Raw genomic sequence first — 15,142 nt, 5'->3', positions numbered from 1 at the left:
CATCCCCCATTCCTATTTAAAAAATAGAAAGCATAGGAATAAGTGGAGCCTTCCTTAAAATTATAAACAGCATCTACCTACAACCATCAGCAAGCATTATATGTAATGGAGATAAGCTGGATGCATTCCCAATAAGATCAGGGGTGAAACAAGGATGTCCATTATCACCCCTGTTATTCAATTTGGTACTAGAAATGTAAGCTGTGGCAATAAGAGAAGAAAAAGAAAACGAAGGAATTAGAATAGGCAAAGAAGAAACTCAATTATCACTTTCTTGCAGACAATATGATGATTTATTTAGAGAATCCTAGAAAATCAAGTTAAAAAAACTACTTGAAATCATAAAGAACTTTAGCAAAGTTGCAGGATATAAAATAAACCCACATAAATCCTCTGCATTCCTATACATTACTAACAAAGCCCAACAGCAAGAGACAGAAAAAGAAATTCCATTTAAAGTTACTGTAGATATCCCGGGGCAGAGCCAAAATGATCTTGTGAAAACAGCATCTTATAGGAGCTCTCTCAAAAGTTCTGTCAGACACCACTAAAAAAGTGAATCTAAGCAGATTTGACAGTTAGAAGCCACTGGTAGACTGAGTAGGGCAAATTCCAAAGTGAGGAGAGTCTGAAAGGTCAATCTGTAGCCTGGAAGAATGCCCAGAGTGGAGCTGCACCAGACCACACCAGAGCGGAAGCATCTGCGGAAACCAGCCAGCAATCCAGGCTGGGAGAAAGCTGGGTGCCCAAAACCAGAAGAGATCCGTAGACCTCCCAACACAAGATGGGAGTCTGTCAAAGAGAGGAGAGGCAGAAGTGCAACGCATGCAGCTGTGAGACATCTACTCCTGAGGCTTACAGCCCAAAGGTTTGAAACATTCCTTCTTGAACTTCCAGGAGACATAATGGCCAGATAAATGGCTCTCATCCCTCCCTCCCTCCCTCATCGACCCAAAGAATTCCTCAGGAAAAATGCTGGAATAGAGGAGACAGAAGTGGGGCTTCAGTGGTCAAGGAATGAGAGTACCTGAGTCCCAGAGGGGTGGAGCCAGCAGGGGTCAACACCAGGAGTCCAGACCTGCCTTTGCACAGCCAGGAGAAGTGGCAGAAACCAGGACAGAGAACAGCTGAGACCATTGCTGGAGAGCAAGCCCAGGGAAAGAGGAGGCTTCAGGCAGCCAGATGACCCCTCTCCCACATCTCAGGAAACTGAAGGCCATTATACACAAAGCCAGTAACTAGCTCCCAGAACAAAAAAACTGAGGACAGAGCTCCCTGAGCCCCAAAAGCAGAAATCCACTGTAGAGACAGGAAAAAGCTAACCAACATGAAAAAGAACATGAAAAAAAAACTGATGACAATTGATTCTTTTTATGGAGACAGGGAAGATCAACATACCAATTCGGAAGAGGACAGCATTGACAATATACCCACATCTGATAGCTCAAAAGGGAATGTGAACTGGTCTCAAGCCCAAAAAGCATTCCTAGAAGAGCTAAAGGAGGACTTTAAAAACCAAATTAGGGAGGTAAAAGAAAAAATGGAAAAAAATGGAAAAAAAAAAACACTGATGATATCAAGTCTTTTAAAAATAAGATCAGTGAAATGGCTACAGAGATTAAGAATCTAAATAGAGAAAATGACACCCTGAAAGGTAAAATCAACCAATTGGAAAAGGAGACTAAAAAGCAAAATGAAGACAACAATTCATTAAAAATTAGAATTAAGCAAGTGGAAGCTAATGACTCTATGAGGCATCAAAAAGTAGTTAAAAAATGTAAAGAATGAAAAAACAAATGGAAAAAAATGTGAAATATCTAATTGGAAAAAAAAAAACTGACCTGGAAAATACATCCAAGAGAGACAATTTAAGAATTATTGGTCTACCAGAAATCCACGATGAAAAAGAGCCTAGAGAGTATCTTCGAAGAAATTATCAAAGATGATTGCCCAGAGGTCCTAGAACCAGAGGGTAAAATAGTCATTGAAAGAATTCACCGATCACCCCCTGAAAGAGATCCCAAATTTAAAACTCCAAGAAATATCATAGACAAATTTCAGAATTACAAAGTCAATGAGAAAATACTTCAAGCAGTCAAAAAGAAACAATTCAAACATCGCTGAACTACAGCCAGGATCATGCAGGATCTTTCAGCCTTTATGTTAAATGACAGGAGAAATTGGAATATGATAGTCCAAAGGGCAAGGGAGCTTGGACTACAACTAAGGATCAATTACCCAGCAAAATTGAGCATAATTTGTTTAGGCAAGGAGATGGATATTCAACAAAATAAGGGAATTTCAGACCTTCCTGATGAAAAGGCTAGAACTCAATGGAAAATTTGATCTTCAAATACAAAACTTAAGAGAGACATGAAAAGGTAAACAGGGGGAAAAAATCACCACAAACATTGTTAATCAATACGGGCAAATTGTTTACATCTTTATATAAGATTCTATCATTTTATATATAAGATATGTGTATATATATATGTATATGTCATATATATGTATATCAGTCTTGAAGATGGTACAGTTATAATGACAACTGAAAGGGATATGCATAGATTGTGGGTGTCACTATAAAATAACTGATACAATGAAAAAACATAATTAAGAGATATAAAGGGAGGGTTTTGGGAGAAGGGGTAAGGAGGTTAATAGAAAAGGGTAAATTACATCAAACAAAGAGGAACAAAAATGCATTATGGTAGAGGGAAAGATGGGAGGGAGAAGAGTAGCACATGAGCTTTATTCTAATCAGATTTGGTTGAAGAAGAGAATAACATACTCTGAAAAGTATAGAAATCAAACTTGTCCTACAGGCAGTAGGAAAGGAAAGGGGAAAGAAAAGGGGGATGGCCAGAAGGGAGGGAAGAAGTAGCAAGAGGAAAAATAGTAAGATAAGGGAGAAAAATCAAGAGCGAGGGTAAATTTAAGAAGGCTGTGGTCAAAAGCAAAACTCTTTTAAGGAGCAGAAGGGGAGAGGAAGAAATAAATGCATAAATGGGGGGTGGAGGAACAGGATGGAGAAAAAGATGTAACTTGTAATCATAACTGTGAATGTGAATGGGATGAACTCTCCCATAAAACGGAGGTGGATAGCAGAATGGATTAAAAACCATAATCCTAAATATGTTGTTTACAAGAAACACATTTGAAACAGGGGGACACACACAGGATAAAAGTAAAAGGATGGAGTAGAACATATTATGCTTCAGCTAAAGTGAAAAAAGCAGGAGTAGCAATGCTAATCTCAGACAAAGCCAAAGTGAAGATAGATTTAATTAAAAGAGATAAGGAAGGACACTATATCCTGCCAAAGTCATCTGTATCAAAGTCCCCATAGTCAATGAAGCAATATCATTATTTAACAAATATGTACCAAATGGTATAACCTGCAGATGCTTAGAGGAGAAGTTAAAGGTGTTACAGGAAAAAATAGACACCAAAACCATACTATTTGGGGACCTCAACCTCACCCTCTCTTAACTTAATAAACATAACCTCAAAATAAACAAGAAAGAAGTTAAGGAGGGGAATACAATTTTAGAAAAGGCAGATATGACAGATCTCTGGAGAAAACTGGATGGATATAAAAAGGAATCTAATTTTTTCTCAGTTGTACATTGCACATACTCAAAAACTGACCATGTTCTAGGGCATAAAAACCTCACATTCCAGCACAGAAAGGCAGAAATAGTCAATGCATCCTTCTCAGATCATAACACAATAAAAATTAGTTGTAATAAAGAACAATGTAAAATTAAGTTAAAAATTAATTGGAAACTAAATAATCTAATTCTAAAGAATGAGTGGGCCAAAGAACACATCATAGAAACAATTAATAACTTCATTCAAGAGAATGACAATAATTAGACAACATACCAAAACTTATGGGATGCAACAAAAGCAGTTCTTAGGTGAAGTTTTATATCTCTAAATGCTTACATGAATAAAATAAGGAAAAAGGAGATCAATGAATTGGGCATGCAACTGAAAAAACTACAAAAGAACAAATTGAAAATCCCCAATTAGATACCAAATTAGAAATACTGAAAATCAAAAGAGAGATTAATAAAATTGAAACCAAGAAAACTATTGAACTAATAAATAAAACTAAGAGCTTGTTTATGAAAAAAGAACAATAAAATTGATAAACCCTTGGTCAATTTGATTAAAAAAAGAAAGAAGAAAACCAAATTACTAGTATCAAAAATGAAAAGGGTGAGTTCACCTCCAATGAAGAGGAAATTAAAACAATAATTAGGAATTATTTTGCCCAATTGTATGCCCCTAAATTTGATAACCTCAGGGAAATGGATGAATGTTTACAAAAACACAAATTGCCCAGATTAACAGGAGAGGAAATAAACTACCTAAATAGCACCATCTCAGAAAAAGAAATTGAGCAAGCCATCAATGAACTCCCTAGAACAAAATATCCAGGGCCAGACAATTTTGTTTCTATCAAACATTTAAAGAACAATTAATTCCCATACTTTATAGATTATTTGGGAAAATAGGTGAAGAAGGAGTCCTACCAAATTCTTTTTAAGACACAAATATGGTAGTAATATCTAAACCAGGAAGAGTCAAGACAGAGAAAGTAAATTATAGACCAATTTTACTAATGAATATTGATGCAAAGACTTTAAATAAATACTGGCAAAAAGATTTCCACAACTTAGTAGGAGAATAATATACTACGACCAGGTAGGATTTACTCAAGGAATGCAAGGCTGGTTCAATATTAGGAAAACTATCAGCATAATTGATCATATCAACAACAAAACTAGCAGAAACCATATGATTATCTCAATAGATGCCGAAAAAGCTTTTGAAAAAATACAACACCCATTCCTATTAAAAACACTGGAAAGCAAAACACTAGAAAGCATAGGAATAAACAAAGTCTTCCTTAAAATGATAAATTGCATCTACCTAAATACATCAGCAAGCATTATATGTAATGGGGATAAGCTAGATGCATTCCCAGTAAGATCCAGGGTGAAACAAGGATTTCCATTATCACCCCTGTTATTCAATTTGGTATTAGAAATGGTAGCTTTAGCATTAAGAGAAGAAAATGAAATTGAAGGAATTAGAATAGGCAAAGAAGAAACTAAATTATCACTTTTTGCAGATGATATAATGATTTACATAGAGAATCCTAGAGATTCAAGGAAAAAACTACTGGAAACAATAAACAACTTTAGCAAAGTTGCAGGATATAAAATAAACCCACATAAATCCTCAGCATTCCAATATATTACTAACAAAGCCCAACAGGAAGAGATAGAATGGGAAGTTCCATTTAAAGTTACTGTAGACACTAAAATATATTTGGCAGTCTACCAGCCAAGACAAACCCAGGGCCTATATGAACACAATTATGAAACACTTCTCATACAAATAAAGTGAGATCTAAATAAATGGAATAACATCAGTTACTCATGGTTTGGCCGAGCTAATATAGTAAAAATGACAATTTTACCAAAATTAACTTACTCGGTTCTATACCAATTGAACTACCAAAAAATTATTTTACAGAGCTAGATAAAATAATAACAAAATTCATCTGGAAGAACAAAATTTCCAGAATGTAAAGGGAACTAATGAAAAGAAACACTAGGGAAGGCAGCTTAGCCATACCAGATATTAAACTGTACTATAAAGCAGCAGTCATCAAAACTACCTGGTACTGGCTAAGAAACTTAGTGGTAGATCAGTGGAATAAGTTAGGTACACAAGATGCAGTAGTCAACAACTATAACAATCTACTCTTTGATAAACCGAAAGAATCCAGCTTCTGGGCTAAGAATTCACTATTTCACAAAAACTGCTGGGAAAATTGGAAATTAGAATGGAAGAAACTGTGCATAGACCTATATCTTACACCATATACCAAAATAAAGTCAAAATGGCTACATGATTCAGGAATAAAGACTGATACTATAAACAACTTGGGAGATCAAGGAATAGTTTTCCTTTCAGATTTATGGGAAAAGAAAGAATTCGTGATACAACAAGAGATAGAGAGCATTACAAAATGCAAAATGGATAATTTTTATTATGCTACGCTGAAAAGTTTTTGTATAAAAAAGCCAATGCAACAAAGATCAGGAGGGGAGCAAAAAATTGGGAGAAAATCTTTACAACCAATGTCTCTGATAAAGGCCTCATCTCTAAAATATACAGGGAACTGAGGCAAATTTATAGGATTAAAAGTCATTCCCCAAATGAGAAATGGTCAAAGGTTATGAAGAGGAAGTTTTCAGAGGAAGAAATTAGAGATATCTGTAGGCATATGAAAAAAATGCTCTGAATCACTATTGATTAGAGAAATGCAAATCAAAACAACTCTTAGGTACCACATCTCACCTGTAAGATTGGCTAATATGACAAAACAGAAAAACGATAAATGCTGGAGAGGATGTGGAAAGATTGGAAGACTATTACATTGTTGGTGGAGTTGTGAACAGATACAGCCATTCTGGAGAGCAATTTGGAACTATGCACCAAGGGCTATAAAAATGTTCATACCCTTTGACCCAGCAATACCACTTCTAGGGCTGTATCCCAAACAGATCACACAAAGGGGAAAGGGACCCATAAGTACAAAAATATTTTAGCAGCTCTATTTGTGGTAGCAAAGAATTGGAAATCAAAGGGATGCCCATCAATTGGGGAATGGCTAAACAAGTTGTGGTATATGAATGTAATGGAATACTATTGTGCTATAAAAAATGTGGGACATATGGACTTCATAATAACCTGGAAAGACCTACATGATATGATGTTGAGTGAGGGGAGCAGAACCAGGTGAACATTGTACACAACCACAGATATATTGATTGTGTGAGGACTAACATCGATAGACTTGACTCTTCTCAGCAATACAAGGCTCAAAGACAACTCCAAAGGATTCATGATGGAAAAAGTTATCCACTTCCAGAGAACAAATTACGAAGTCTGAATGCAGATTGAGGCCAACTATTTGCTCTCTCTCTTTTTTTTCTCTATTTTTGGTTTTGTTCCTTCTTTCTCATGATTCATTCCATTGGTCATAATTCTTCTTTAAAACTTGACTATTGTGTAAATAAGTTTAATGTGAGCATATATGAAGAAGATATATTGGATTCCATGCTGTCTTGGGCTGGGAGGGGCAGAGGAGTGAGGGGAAGGAAATCTGGAACTCAAAAACATGCAGAACTGTGTGTTATAAACTAAAACTTAAAAAAATAATTAAAAAATAAAATTCATTTAAAAAAAGTTTAATTAATGTGCTGCTTCAGCCTTAGTACTGCAGGCACATCACGTTCCAAAATTAAATTTTCTTTCCTTTAAGGGAAAAGATTTGAGAAGGTCAGGATTGGAGCCCTAGTTCAGAGAAGCCCTAATACAAGACTTCTTGTCCTGGGATTTGATTTGATAATTTGCATACAACCTTAGAGTAGGTGTTAACCTCAGGTCCATGAACTTTGCTGATGGGGAAAAAATATTTTCACTAAGAAAATTTAGTATTTTCTTCTGTTATTAAAAATGTGAATATTTTGCTAAGCTTAACTAAAGTTTAAAAGGAATCCAGAATACAATATGTGTATGCATATATGTATGTATACATATATGTAACAAACTCTGCCCTAGGAAAACATAAAAATGTTGACACTAATGTTGAAAGAAAGGAAACAAATGGAAAAAATATCTCCTCTGGAAGCATGAGAGCAGCAAGGAGATAATTGCTCAACATCTCAGGGCATGCTTTGATCTTAAATGTCTTGGTAGTATTATAGATTCCACCAAACTCTTGGTTGAAGAGCACTGGAAAGACATTGAAATTTTATTTATCCTGGTCTTTCATATTTGCAATCAGTGAGAATCATTTAATTCCTGAAGAATGCATCTTATTTGTCAAGACTTTTGATTGTTCTCAAGTTAGCATTTTAAAATGCAATCAATTGCTTCCTTTAGGTAGAAGGGAGCAGGGGTGGGGGAGTTTTGATGGGAGTTTATATTCTGTTGGCAATGATTTCATATGCTTGGTTTCCTCATTTTACTATTGGAGAAGAAAACAGAAAAATAGTATAGATAATTTTTCAAAATTACTAACTGTCCCCCCTCAGAGAGTTATAATTTACTAACCAAATTGACATTAGCAAAAGTTTCAAAGTAAAATTATTCCAAGACAAGTGATGCTTCTGAGTCACAGTTTTTTTTTTGAACATTTCAGGGATATCTGACCTTATGAGTGTAGGTAGTCTGACCATAGATACAGAACAAACCCCTATATGACTTGGTTTTTGAGATCTGCTGTGTTCAAACACTCTGTCACACTGTGGCTAACTTGTTGTTCTGTCTCTTAGAACACAGCCCAGTGCGTTGTTGGACTGCAATCAAAAGGTCTGCAATGCAGAGCCTTTCCATCCTGATAGGATTCATATCTTGTTGTGCTTTGTTATACAGCCCTGAAGTATTACCTCCATGATATGAGGCATCAGAGTAGGGCTTTGGTGGAACAAGTTTTATGAACATTTAAAAATGCTAAAGCAGCTAAGATGTAGTTTTAAAATAGAAATTCAGATAATGAAGCCTATTGTTCAATAAAGTAGTATGCTTTCAGCTACCTCGGGAATTTCATTGGGTAGGTTTCAGGAATGTTTTAAGCCTTTCTATACCCAACCTTAATGTTTATTTAGAAAATCCTAAAATTCAATTAGAACTTAATAAAAATATTCTCTCTCCCCATTCCTATAAAGAGACCCAAGCTTAAGAAAAAGTATTTCTAGGGGTTGTGTTGAAAACATTAAATCTTATCCCAGGACCACTATGCTTATGATAGGATAAAATTATTATGTACCACACTACTACTTCATGTTGTCATGTTCTTAAACATGATGTTTCTAATATAGTTTGAGATTTAGAATTTTGGAGGAGAAAAGGATGTTAGTACTTTCTGTGATCTAGTAATATTTTTCTTAAAGCCTCAGGATTGAAATTTCAAAAAAAAAAGAAGAAAAGATTTGATAAAGACTTAAGGTCTTAGTAGTATAGAATATTACTATAGTTTTATTTCTTTTTTATTAAACTTGGACTTGAATGTCTAAGGAGATTTATTGACTTTGTAGATTATAAAAAGAGAAAAGGGATAAAGAATATTTTGCATTTTTATATAGCCTTTCTTGCATGGAGTTCATAGAACTATAAAAACAATCATCTTCATTTCTGCAAAATACTTACATGGAGAGTACGAGGTTTAATATCCTTATTTATCTTTTTTTTAGATGGCGTAGGATGGTAAAATTCTGATTTTCCCAAGGTCATAGAAAATTAAATATTACTTGACTAACTAGTAGAAAATTTCAATGAAAGGAGAGAAAAGTGTTTGGGTTTACTTTTGTTTTCGTGTTGGGGAATTGGGTCCCTATGTTTAATATGGCAAAATCATTTTTGAGCATCAGTGCCTGAAAAAGCTATTTGATCATTCAACCAACAATTATTTAATAAGAATTTACTATATTCTGGGGCTGTGCTATGTGTTTGGGTTACAAAAAATGAACATTAAATAAACGATAGGTGCCCTCAAGGTGCTTATATTCTAATGTTAATCTCAAATAGAAATGTGGCCACTAACCTATACATAGGGATTGGATCCATATATTGACTAAATTTTACAATATTATTTTCTATGTTTTATTGTAGTTTTATTTATTTTGCTAAATAATTCTCAATTACATTTTAATTTTCTTCAGGCCAAAATGAGTGTGTTATGGCCACTATTTGACATCTTGATTCTAAAGGAGAAAACAACTGTGATACATATGTAGATGTAATCCCTTTATGCTTTCTCACCCAGGGATAATCCTTCCAAAAATCCCTACATAGAGAATCTTCTCTAAACACAGAACACTTAGGATTCCTTTCTAACATATTCCTATCTTATTTGTCTAATCTCATTATGTCATTCAGGCTATTTATTTTTTTTTTGTTAGCTTTCCTGATATCTAGATCACTTTTCTGATCACAAATGTCCTTCATGTTGTTCCTCTAATATACTACTCATTTAGTATAATCCATGATTGAATAACTGTTATAGCTAGTGCTTGTCTATAGCTTCCTTTCCTTGGACTCTAACACACCCGTAGACACTTGTTAGAGCATCCTTACAGCATCAGTGTAACTTCTCATTGCCCTTTGTGTTATATATTATTTTCATTCTTTAGACACAATAGGGTTCCAGGAGTCATAGCCATATAAAGTCTCTAGGATGTTGGCATTTAAGAGATGGCTTTAGTGATTATACACAGTTTAAATATATTTAAAAGTACTACAATCCTTCTCATATATGATCCAGCTTAGGGTATGTTGTTGTTTTCATTCATATCAGACTCCTTTTGGAGTTTTCTTGGCAATGATACTAGAGTGGTTTACCATTTCCTTCTCCAGTTCTTTTTACATATGAGGAAACTGAGAAAAACAAGGTTAAATGACTTACCCAGGGTCGCAAGCTAGTAAGTAAGTGAGGGCAGATTTTAATTTAGGACTATGAGCCTTCCTCACCCCAAGCCCAGACTTCTATACATTGTGCCAACTAGTTGCCCCTGTCACTTAGCTGCCCCGAGGTAACAATTCTAGGTCAGGTTTACTAATCATTTTCAACATCTATATGAAGTGTACAGATGGCTAGACTAAAATAAACTGTCCAGGTACATGGCATGGTAAAAAAAATGTGGATTTTTAAAAAAAAATATCTACTCAATTCACACGATTGTTGTGAGAAAAGAGCACACTTACCTTTGCATTATGGTGAAGAAAGTTCTAGCTGGGTTATGTGATTATTCTGTTTGTCATCGATATTTTCAGCACAACTCTCTAAGTCCTATCATACCTAGAAATAGCAAGAAATGTTCTGAATAGAAAGTAATTAAACATGTAACAGGAAAAGAATATAGAAACACTTCCAATAAAGGAAAAAAATCTTTTGAAATAACAGCAGAGGAACAAACATTTAAAAGTTCTATCTTATTCTAACCATTCCCAGTCACAAGCTCATAGAGAGCAAATTGACAGCTTTGTGATCTAAGCCTCATCTGTGGGGATTCTATACTAGCTCTTAAGGAAATGATTCAATCAGGAATCCTCATAATCCATAATCCATTGAGCCTTCTGAGCCACACTGAATGCAAAAAGACACAACAGTGACTGAGGTTAAGGGAGAGTCAGTCTTTACACTAGAAAAGGTGGATAGGGATGGGTAGGGTTTCTGGGCCCAAGGAAAGGAAGCTATAAGCCACCACCTTCTTCCATGGAAATTCCACCCAGCATGGATTTTGTAAATGCCTCAATATGAAGACACTAAAGCCACCAAGATTCCAGGGAATCTACAAAAGATAAAATACCATTAAAATGTAAGCTTTGTAATGTAGAGTTCTTTTGCTAAAAACAAACAAACATAAACCTAACTTTCCAGGAATCGCAAACTGAATATAACCAAAATATATTAATTATTCTCATTATCTTTGCCCTTAAATGTTCCCCTCTTCTGAACTTCCCTATTACTGCTGATGGTACTGATTGTTGTTCTTCATTCTCTAAGAAGAGCAAAATGACCTCACTATATTGGGGTCAAGGTACACTGTGTCCAAATGTGGCTGATCAGACCAATATGAACTTGAGAGGCTCCACCACAGGTCAGGCACAAATGGTACATATGAACATTTAGAGTGGAGATGACTCTAAACAAGATACTGCCATTCATTCAGCCATTCAAGTAAGTAGCTTCTGTTTCAGTCTGTATTTCTCACTCTTACTCATTCCATAAATTCTATCAGGTGAAAATATAATTTCTTTATTCATATTTTTAAAATATATCCTTTTGTCTTCATTGAGATATCCACTATCCAAATTCTGGCCTCATCACATCTCTCCTGAACTGTTGTAATAGCCTCCTAGTTGATCTAGCTTTTTCAGTTTCACAAAAACTCCAATTCGTCAGCTATACTGATGAATTGTGATTTCACTTAAGTCTAGATTTGGTCATGATTACCTCCAACCCTAAACATGAACTCCTATGTTTGTTATTTAAATCTCTTCCCATCCTTGCCCTGTACAAGCTTTCTTGTCATTTTTAGATATTGCTTCCATGAGCTTTGCAGTCAAACCATATGTGCCTGTTCTATACCAAAACCTTTCCCCTCTTATTTTTGTGTCTTTGACTGACAATCCCTCATTCTTGGAGTGTCATTCTCCCTAGCTTCATCTCCTTAAATTGCTATTTCTCTTTAAGACTCAACTCCTGGCAGAGCCAAGATGGCGGTGTGAAAGCAGGGATTCACTGGAGCTCCCTTACAAATTCTGTCAGATATATCTAAAAAAGTTAATCTGAGCAGATTTGAGAGAGATAGAAGCCACTAAGAGAATGAGTGTGGTAGATTTCCAAGCCAGGGGAGTCAGCAGGGGTGACAGGACACCTCTGTGGTCTGAAGCACCAGGTGAGTGGAACTGCACCAGACTACATCAGAACAGGAGAAGCAGTGGAACTCAACCAGTGAACCAGGCTGGGAGAGCAGTAGGCATGAGAAACTAAACCATACCTGAGTGGGAGCAGGAGCAGGACCAGGGTTAAAGTGCAGGCTATGGCGGTGATCCCCAGGCTTCTCCGCATAAGGCAGGAGTCTGTCAGAGCTGCATAAGACACCACCACAGAACCTGCCTATGCAGGCTGTTCTCTACTCCTGTTTCAAGGTTCTACATACAGGTCATTCATCTCAGGTCATTCACCCCTTCAGCACAGTCAGGAACTAGGCTAATCCACTCAAGCTCTGGCTCTAGCCATCTCCACCTCCCACAAGCCTCTGCTTGTTTTCCTCCCACAGTCTCTGCTCTAGCCTGTCTCCTCCAGAGTGCTAGTGAGGTAGGGAGGGGGAAGGAGAGGTTATCTCCCAGGGCCCCTGCTCTGGGCTCCTGAGAAACCACTCCTATCACAGCTGCTTGCCTGTTTTCCTTCAGGCCTCTGCTGCTCCTGGGGGTCCACAGAACTATAGCCACCACAAGTATAAAGAGCAGCCCAATAACAGGGAAATATTCAACTACTATCTCAGTACCCCCCTTTTAATCTGCAGATCCTGCAATGACTATGTCATTTTTAACAACAAGGTTGCTAGCAGCTGCTGTGGGGGTTAAGAACAACAACAATAGCACACAGGAAGGCTGCCAGCATGTATCCTTTGATCTGCTTTTCTAAGGAAAGCAAATTTAAGGAGTTAACAATCTCAATCTAATCAAGCATCCATATATCTTTCACTTAAACTGCCTTCATACAGGCTTGAAAGAAAAAGAGAAGAATGGCCTTCTTACAGACTTGGTAGGAGCATTTGGTAAGATGAGACAACAAGTGAATGGCTACCAACATACTGACTCAGCTGGAACAGAGGACTACCTGCATGAGAACTTTGGAAAGGTGAGACAGAAAGTGGTGAGCTGCCTGCAAGCTGACCTTGTTGAGGTGAGTTGCCTGCATCAGGATTTGGGCAGAAGCCAGGAGTGGCAGGCTCCTGCTGGACGACCAGGAACTCAGGAGTTTGGAGATCAGCCCTGGGGCAAGATAGAAATTTTGCATCAGGGCACTGAGTGTGCTTTTTTTCTGCCTTTCCTGGGATGGTTTGGGACCTGGAAGAGGGTGGAGTTGTCTGTGGTGGGTGGGGGGAAATACTGTGGACCCCCAAGGATGCCACCCTGTTGGCTTTGTTGCCCAGCTGCTCTTCAGAACTCAGAAGTGGGGAGCTGGAGCAGTGTGGGGAGAAGGACACATCTCCCAGAGAACTTTATTTGGACTTTTTTGTTTGCTTTGGGACTTTGCTAATTAAAACATGCCTGTACCTGAGGGTATCAGGAGGAAGCCTGCAAAGGCAGTGTGGGAAGGACACACCCTCAAGAAGAACTTTACTTGGACATTCTGTATTTCCTAAAGAAGATTGTAATTTGCTGTGACCTAGGGGTGGGTGATGTTTGTATTGTAAACAAGTATTTTGGGGAATGACACTGAATGATATGTTTTGTTATGTTGTGAATATTATGCTTTAGTTCCCTGATTGCATCAAAATGTATAATGTGTGTATTTTTTTCCAAGATCCATGGCTATATAGAATGTAAGGCCAAGGATCCTGGAAATGGGTGGAGATGTATTGGTAATTACTGTGGGACATTTTTACTGTTTTCCCTTTTGGAGCACTGAGGTGATCAAGTGCCTTTGCTGAGTCTGGCCTTTATTTCTTTGATTAAATCAAAGTTTTTCACGGCCTGCTTATGTCAAGGGAAAGCCTAGTTCACATAGGTTTGAGTTGCATGACTGTGACACCCTTTGATCCTGAACAGGGTATACAAACTCTGAGGTTAGCATTTTGTTTGTGGCTCTCACTCACTGGAAGAGTGTTGTGTGATTTGACCAGACAAGATTCTGGGTAGCTGCTGGAGTTCCCTGGCTTTGAAAACCCAGATGATGGTGCCTCTCTTTCTGGTAATTATGTAATTCTTTGGTTGGACAGCTAGAGGCCTATTTGTTGATAACTGCGTGTGTTTGCTCTGTTTACGTTGTCTCTGTAATTTCTGTTTGTATTTGCTCTGAAGTTCATGGTGCTGGCTTTCCCCCCTGAACTGAGTGAATGGTGTATATATGTTTGATTAAAGTGAGATTGTTAACCCCTTAAAGTTGTTTTCCTTAGAAAAACAGATCAAAGAACTTGTACTAGCAGCCTGGCTGTGTGCTGGTGTTGTTGGTCTTACACAGCAACAGTAGTGGCAAGCAGCATTGTTGTTACAACACTATAAAATATTTGGGAGTCTACCTGCCAAGACAAACCCAGGACCTATATGAATACAATTACAAAACGCTTTTCACACAAATAAAGTCAGATCTAAATAAATGGGAAAAAACATCAGTTACTTGTGTTTAGGCCTAGCTAATACAATAAAAATGTCAGTTTTATCAAAATTAATTTATTTGTTCAGTGCCATACCAATCGAACTACAGAAAAATTATTTTACAAAGCTGGATAAAATAACAACAAAATTCATCTGAAAGAACAAAAGGTCAAGAATATCATGGGAATTAATGAAAAGAAATGCTAGGGTAGGTGGCCTAGCT

This window comes from Trichosurus vulpecula, chromosome 6 (assembly GCF_011100635.1).
Source record: "Trichosurus vulpecula isolate mTriVul1 chromosome 6, mTriVul1.pri, whole genome shotgun sequence".
Classification (NCBI taxonomy): Eukaryota; Metazoa; Chordata; class Mammalia; order Diprotodontia; family Phalangeridae; genus Trichosurus; species Trichosurus vulpecula.
This window is presented reverse-complemented; position numbering follows the sequence as displayed.